We start from the raw sequence: 8,652 nt of genomic DNA on the forward strand, positions 1-8,652 counted from the left end.
TGAAATGCCATCTATAAACTACTGCAGTCTAGAATATAGTCTTATGGACTGATGAATCAAAATTTGAAATCTTTGGTTCATCACACAGGGTGTTTGTACACTGTTGAGTTGATGAAAGGATGGTTCCTCCATGTATGACACCAACTGTCAAACATGAAGGAGTACGTGTGATGGTCTGGGGTTATTTTGCTGGAGGCAGAGTTGGTGACTTGCACACAGTGACTGGCATTCTGAATCCAAAAGGGTTACCACAGTTTGACTGTTAGAGGTGGCTACTTTGATGAATCAAAAACTTGAATAAAATGTAGGACACATAATGATTCCTTAACTTATTTTTTATTTGCCATTGTTTATTTGCTCTATGCCTTGATTTCATGAAACATTAAGACATTTTTGTGTGCATTTGCATTAAAACTGAAAAAACAGTGAAAAAGCCCAGTGAGTTTCAATGTGAACCCCCATCCACTCTTCCCAAAAAATATCCAACACCCCTTGTAGTTGCTTGCCAAATAAAAGTTCAAATGGACTAAAGCCAGTAGATGCATGAGGAGACTCACAAACAGTGAACATGACAAAAGGCAACACCTTGTCCCAGGATGTTGGATCATCATGAGCCACATGCCGAATCATCTGCTTTAAAGTCTTGTCAAATCATTCAGTCATGTCATTCATTCGAGGTCAAATCATTCACAACACCTTGTCCCAGGATGTTGGGTCATCATGAGCCACATACCGAATCATCTGCTTTAAAGTCTTGTCAAATCATTCAGTCATGTCATTCATTCGAGGTCAAATCATTCAGTCAGGTCATTCCTTTGAGGATGATAAACAGTGGTGCTCAACTGTTTAATCGCAAGGCTCTCATATAGCTGTTTCATAACACAGAGAGTAAAGGGTGTACCCTGGTCTGTTAAAATCTTGCATGGAATGCCAATAAGAATGAACAGAGCCTTTGCAACAGGGTGTATGTTAGCATTCTGCAAAGCAGCCACCTTGGATATCTTGTTGCATATTTAACGAACACAAGCATATAGACATAACTGTTCTTACTCTTAGGAAGTGGACCAACAATGCCTAACCCAACTCTCTCAAAAGGGACATTCTAAATAGGCATTAGTGAAAGGGGAGCCCCAGCAGGTATATGAGTAGAAACAACTTGACAGGCAGGGCAAGACTCACAAAACTGCTACACATTTCTGCCCATATTCAGTCAATAAAAGCATTCTGAAATGCGATCCACTGAACAATATTCCTACAGAATTTCATTTTGTTAATAAAAAATTAGCAGTTAACACTCTGGTCTATAGTTTAATTATTAAAATACAACAATTAATATAGGACATAAGGTTTATATGCGTCTAGTTATGCCGTAGCTTAGTGTAAATAGTTTTTAAAGGAATAAAGGAAAAAAAAAATCAGAATCGGTATCAGAATCGGCCGATCAAATGACATTTAATTGGCAATTGGTATCAGCCATGAAAAACCTGATCGGAATATCCATAAAATATATATATATTATTTTTTACAAAACACTATTTGAGTAAAAGTAAAAAAAATAACAGTTAAAAAAACTGCTCAAGTACTCAGTTTACCTTCATTTATTTTAAGCTTTAAATGTACTGTAACAATGTTACAATTGTCAATACTACAGAAAGGCATATAGTATGTTTTTTCAATAAATGAAATCTACTACTTCCAATAAAATAGGAATATCCAAAAAAAAATGTGATTAAACACAAAATGCTAAACAAACTTTGAAGCACAGTCTTTAGCATACAGTCCTTTATGGAAGCTTATTCCCAACAGACAAAAAAGGAAATATGAATTGCATTACTTCACTAAGATATTGCCTGCTTGCCACACATAACATTGCACACATGAATCTGTCTTTCACTACAAGACAAAAGCGCACATCAGGCATGAAACATGCAATTAAGAGACAAACCAAATTGTTGTTCATTGCATAAGAAGTTAAATTCAAAACTGGATGGTAACTGTTTTGTTAAAGAAGGAGTTGTTTTGTCGACATGCTCGCCTTGTTTGTGTATTAGCAGTGGGAGGAAAAGTAAAAGGGATAGCGTTTTGCCGATGTTGGTGGCTAAGTGACTTTGTCTTTCTTCTGAGGTTTCGTTTTGCTGACTTGCTGGCCTCGCTTGAGTTATTAACGGCTAAGTGAGTTTTCTGTTTCCTCAGAGGCGGAGCCCTTACCCCAACTCCACCTCTCACTTCCAGGCTGGACAGACACACGCACTTCCACGCGTAAACACTTATATATAAGATTAGATTAATTCCATCAAAGATTTCTGAATAGTTTTATATAAAAATACCCAAAACTATGAAACCAACTCCTTGTGATAAAAATACATTTAAAAGTCTTTAAATGTACTGAACATTCTAAATGCAATGCAAGCTGTGTCCAGGTTGGAAATTGGTAGGATGTAATTTATACCACGGCATTGGTAAGAATGCATATTTTGTGGTAATTGAGAGTGATTAATGACACATTCCAGTATTCAGTTATAAAACAGGTTATCTACCAGAATTTTACACACTCACTCATACCAGTCAATCCATGCAGTCATGTAACATGTAAACTCCATACAAACCCTGACCAGGTCAGCAAACAAATCTACACTCTTGACGCCTTGAGGCAAAAATGCTAGAGCTTTGCCACCACTCAGGTCATGTTAAAGGAATGCTCCACCCAAAAATTATATTTTGTAGTGGGGGTCAGGAAACAGTTTTAATCTCACGTTTTTAGGCAGAAGAGAGAAAAAAAGTTTCTTATATAATAGAAGCCAATAGTGACCAATGCTGTACGACAGCAAAAGATTAAAAAAAAAAAAAAAAAATCCATGGAAAAAAACAAAAATTTCATATTGCTCATGTCACATAATCCACATGTCAGCTGTCCAGATGTTTGCTCAAAATGTTAAAGATATACTTCCAGAATAATCAGCACACATCATAAGCATGAAGCTAGAGCTTGATGGGAGTGACTACTGAATTGAAGACAGGAGTCTTGACCAACTATTAAGAGGGAGAATAAGCTTCTTAATGTAAATGAATTAATAGCTAGCTACAGTGCTCAAATCCACATACTATGAATTTTTTTGCTGTTAGGTCCTACGCAGTTTTGACAGCAAGACAATAATACATAATAATTTAGCAGTAATAACAATTGACTTAGGACTTCAAAATCAAGGTTCAAGCTACCAGCGTCAACTTCCAAGACATTTTTTACAACCACTGTAGCAAAACTAGTGAATGTTCTTGGGCTAATATTCACACTGAAGTGCTATTCAGAACACAAGCAGAGGCAATTAGATACACAACTGGAGAAAAGCAAAAATAATTTTTTAAAATAAACAGGATGTGGTTCATTCATGTAATTTCTACCTCTTTTGGCGTAAAAATGATGACACAGGTATTAACCCATGTCATTTGTTATTCATATTCATTCTTAACACTGACTTAATTTGTGGCCATGTATTATTTTGAGTCTGTGGTCAAATCATGAGACTTCTTCATTGGCTACAGTATTAGTACTAGAAGAACAAAAAGACCAATGAAATCCACAGACTTATTTAGATAATGGTTAAGAGATGGTGCTACTTATTCATAACAGAAGGGTCTCGAAGTAGTGAAAAAAATAACTGCAAATTATTCACATGTAACAGATGAAAAGTACATTTTTTGTTTTCAAATATACTAGAGTATAAAAGTAAACAGAACTATTGCCAAGAACTACTCTGAAAAGGACAAATCTTCAAGAAACTGACTTAAGCAAAAATAACAGAGAAAATGTAATGCACTACTGCCCACCTCCACCATTGTTATACATGACCCTTTGCATTCAATATCCACACCATGCTTTTATTTATTTTTTTGTTTTGAAATGAAGCTGTGTGTGTGTGTGTGTGTGTGTGTGTGTATATGAGTGAGCTCTTTAATGGATGTAAACATTCTGGTTTGAGGACGGTTCCTGTCTTGAGCCCAGTACTACTGAGATAGACTCTGCCCCATCCCATGACTCAAAATTGGGTTAAGCTGGTTTAAAAATAATGGAATAATGAATTATTATAATAATGTATCATTTACATTGTTAAAGCAATTTATGGCACATGAGCTAAATCGTGTTTGCTATAACAAAGGCCATGATGACTTCTGAAATAAAACTTTTTATCAGGTGCATTTGCATTATGAAGGTTCTTTAATGTACAGTATTACTTAATGTGGAAGCACAGAAAAATGGCTCCCAACCAGACATTCAAGTACCCAAAGCAATTTCACATTTTTGATCTATTACATTACAAGCACACTTCACTTTATTAATCAATGGTTAGATAAGCAGATAATTAAATGAATCAATTGAATTAATAGAACTCACTTGGCTATTCACTGAATCCTTTGAGTCATCAATGTAGAGAGGAAAGAAAAAAAATATTGGTATTGCAGCTATTCAACATTTTCACAAAAACTGGGCACACACCACCCTGTAATAACTCATATTCAAAACATAAGGATTTTCCATGTTGAACCACCAGGTCATGTCATCTTAAGAGAAATTGGCAAAATAAGCAAAATTAGCACACAGTTCATTATAACCCATTCAACACTTTCATCAGCTTTATCATATCAGACACACATCCAGAATTTGTTCTCTTCTGATCAAACTAAAGGAAAAAAAAATAATTGTATCAATGAAGAACAATCTTGGTTTGTTTGTTTCTTCTTAATGTACAACTTTGCTTTTCAAACCACAGACTTGAAATTTGGAACACAGGTACTCCTTGCCATAAGTCAAGTCTCTGAAGTAAAACTTTGAGGCTTGCCCCATCAGCTCAGGGTCAGGGCACGTGACAAGAAATACTATAGTGTGATCTGTCTATAGAGAAACAGTATCATATCCAGGTTTGATTCCTAACCATTGCAATTAAAGTTTTATTTAATCAAGCATTTCCATCTCATTTTAGTTATGACATCATGCTGCCCCAGGTGATGCCATAGGTTCTCCAGAGTTATATATTGCAATTTTTGGGTTGTTAATTGTGTAGATGTATTTTGCATACTAACTACTGTATGCGGTTTTATATTGTATTTTTTTCAACTGTTCTAAGGAGAGATGCAACTATGAATTGCATCATACTATGTGTGCATAATAATAAACTTGACTTTGGCCCAGAAGTAAAAACTAAGAATATTGTCTCTCTATTATAAAAAAAAAATCTTGGAACGGTGACTAGGAAGACGAGACATGATCTTCTCGGAAGACAATTTGACGTCCCACAAGAGACACTTTAACGTCACGCAAGACAAGGCAGTGAGACAACATTTAAAACAAGTTCACGAACATCTAACCTAGCAGTTGTTGGAATGCTTTTGGCAGACACACTTCATGTGCTCCCAGCTCTTAAAACAACGACAGGCAACAAGGAGAACACGCAGCTCTCCAGCAGCAGCAAGCCAGCAGATGATCCGACTGCTACACCTTAGCATGCGTTCAGCCAAGCCCCTCCCATTCCCCCCCCCCCCTTTACAACGTGAGCGGCAGAGACGTGAAGTTGCAAAAGGACAGCTGCTGTATAGGCTTTTAAATGATCGACGCACAGCATGACAAGCAGAATACACAGCTTGCCAGCAGCAGCAAAAAGCCAGCAGATGATCCAACTGCTTCTCCTTATCTTGTGTTCAGCTGCCCCCCTTCACAATGCAAGTAGCGTTATACGTCCTGCAAGAAAGAGATTTTCTGGGGCCAGAAATAAAGGACAAGTACAGTACTGTTTTTACAAAAGTTTTAAAGAAAAAGTGAAAATAATGCATATGTAACAATTCCCATGAAAATAACAATTTCTTTAAATTGTATATCCGGTAAACCAAACCCGGGGGTGGGCAAGCGAAACCCCCTAGTATACAATTAAGCTTTCCCATACTAGCGATAGATAGATAGATAGATAGATAGATAGATAGATAGATAGATAGATAGATAGATAGATAGATAGATAGATAGATAGATAGATAGATAGATATTTATCCCCATGGGAAATCTGTTTTTTTGCAGAACCTTAATAAATAAATCAATAAAGCACTATTATGCAAAACAAGAACCCCCCCCCCCCTTAAATACATACCAGAATGAATAAAAGAAAACTTAAAAGAAAGTAAAATTTCAGATTTCGCTAAACATATAAAGAATGGTTTACAGCCACAGAAGGCCTATTGCTATATTGGTATAACAGAGATCCAGTAGTGTTAATTCACACACTTCTGCCGAACAATTTGTTGGATAAAAATCCTCAGTGTTAGATGGGCAGCATTGTTCAAGATGGCACTTTGACCTTATTCTCTCCTTTGCTACTACCTCCAGTGGGTCTGAAGTGTCTCCTATATCTGAGCCTGCTTTTTTTGACTCTGTGTGTCTTTTAAAGTGATTTTGCTGGCCCAGCACACCACAGCATATCAAATTGGAAAAGTAATTAGGAAAAAGGAGCACTGGAATCATTGGATGGAAAGATTCTCTCATTAGACTGGATGATTCAGCACAGAATCTACTACAGAATGCCCAGGAGGAGGTGAGCGGCAAGTTGGTCATGGTCTCCAGGACTATGACTTTGACTTTCTCTTTCAATTTTCATTTCTACCATTGTCAACTGGCCATAGTTCAACAGTTATTTAAAAGATAGATATTGTAGGTTCCCATTTATGTTAATCAGTTTCTGCACTGTTTTCTGGAAAAATATATGGTCTAATTCTGTATTTAGTAATTCGTATAACCTATACTTTTAACTGAGAATTTGTACACCGTGCTGTGCACCTGCACTCACTGAAGAGCTTTGTTCAAAAATAAGTTGTACTGACATTATTGAAAAATTGCACTGGCCATCACCGAGTTACAGAACATATAAAGGATGTCACCTCCTACATTAAAGGAGCACTGTCTCCTAAGAAATGTCTGCACTGTCATTTCCTATATACTGTAGTTTCTCTTTGTTATTAGACTAGTCCAGCATGTCACAGATGTGGACCCCGAAGTACTGATAGCAGTGCACCACCACCACATCCACTCCCTGAACAGAGACTGGACATATATGTTATGTACTAAATACAACATGTTTTAAGAGTAATGATGTTTGTTTATACTTATTTTGTGAATATTTTTATTCTTCCACATTCTCAAATGGGCAAATACCAGGTAACTCCACTACTAATAAATAAAACTTGTACGAAGAAGTCTGCTAAAGGAGTTGCAGAAATGATCATTTGGGACATCCAATTAGCATTTTGAGTTCTGTGTAATCAGTGCTTGAACATTCTGTCAAATTAGGATATTTCACTGATAAGAAAATATGCAGTCTTTCAGTATTATTGGAAGCACATCAATGAATTAGTGCAGACTGGGTGATAAAGTAATACAAAGAGGGACTTCTATAGAAAAACTGGAGCTGTGTGGCATCCCAAGCAAAGAAGAAACCACATGATAGATAGATAGATAGATAGATAGATAGATAGATAGATAGATAGATAGATAGATAGATAGATAGATGCCAGTCCATCACAGGATGAACACACACAGTGTATACGTACATATTTACATATACATACATAGACACACACACACTCATATATATATATATATATATATATATATATATATATATATATATATATATATACACACACAGGATAGAAGAGAGGTTTTAGCAGTGTTAATAATATGAAGCAAACACTAAGTTCCGTGACCAAGACAAGGCTTTAAAGCAAAGGGACTGGGCCACCACACGACAGCTCGCCCAGTCTTTCACCGTTCACGTTACGTACTACACTAACGACAACCTAAAAACGTCAAAGTGTGAGAACACGTTCAAACATTCATCTACTCAGTCTTTTAGTATTCGTATTTCTACTGGGTGACAAACCCTTGAAGTGATCGTAATAGTGTTGAAATAAAAAAAAAATCAGAATAAAATTGTAACCTACCTGATTCGCTCAAGTTCTCTTGTACGGACCATTCAGGAAGAAAAACATTCCCAGTGGAAGAGAAGAAAAGGCTAATTATTATTTCATTCTTATAGCTTTTTAATTTCAAGCTTCTTTCTGGAGCTACACCCACTGACAAATCAAAACTGTCGGACAACTACGGTATAAACGTAATGCCTTGTCTTACTAAGGGCTATTACTACCGTAAGCTGATTTAGCGTTTGAAAAAATTAACTAATATTAATACATTGCAATATGTGAACGCTCGACAAAGAGAAAGGAACACTTCCAGGTCAACGACATAGCAACAAGGACGCGAGAGGAGGAGAGTCTGGTTACAGACGTTTCCTCAGCGGAGAGATAAGGAAACAGAAACAGCGCAGGTCTCCGCCTCAATCAATACAGGCGATCAGCCACAGGAAACGGGGCTAACAACAGTACGATGGAGCGGGGACATATTTATTTATACACATTTAACTGACATTTTTGTTAATATGATTTGTATAGCTAAACAATGTTTTTGGAAAAAAAACATTTCAATAACTCATTTCAGCATCTGAATGTTGAAATAAATGCAAAATGATTCGTCAAAGCATTTTCAATGCTAATTTTCCAAATTCAGGGGTGTCCAGAGAAGTCGGGGCCATCCCTATGGGAACCAACCCCTGGCTGGAT

The 8,652-nt window shown here is 36.5% G+C and overlaps 1 protein-coding gene across 1 annotated transcript in view; it reads right to left on the minus strand.

Annotated features, from left to right (window-relative positions):
• ttll1 (tubulin tyrosine ligase-like family, member 1) overlaps positions 1-8,277 on the minus strand; it is a 48,422-nt gene extending 40,145 nt beyond the window's left edge. Inside the window, exon 1 of the mRNA XM_028816961.2 lies at positions 7,978-8,277. The gene's annotated coding sequence lies outside the window, so the exon portion shown is untranslated. The remainder of the gene's footprint in view (positions 1-7,977) is intronic.
• Positions 8,278-8,652: the final 375 nt, after the last annotated feature.

The sequence above is a fragment of the Erpetoichthys calabaricus genome, chromosome 1, assembly GCF_900747795.2.
Source record: "Erpetoichthys calabaricus chromosome 1, fErpCal1.3, whole genome shotgun sequence".
NCBI classification, from domain to species: domain Eukaryota; kingdom Metazoa; phylum Chordata; class Cladistia; order Polypteriformes; family Polypteridae; genus Erpetoichthys; species Erpetoichthys calabaricus.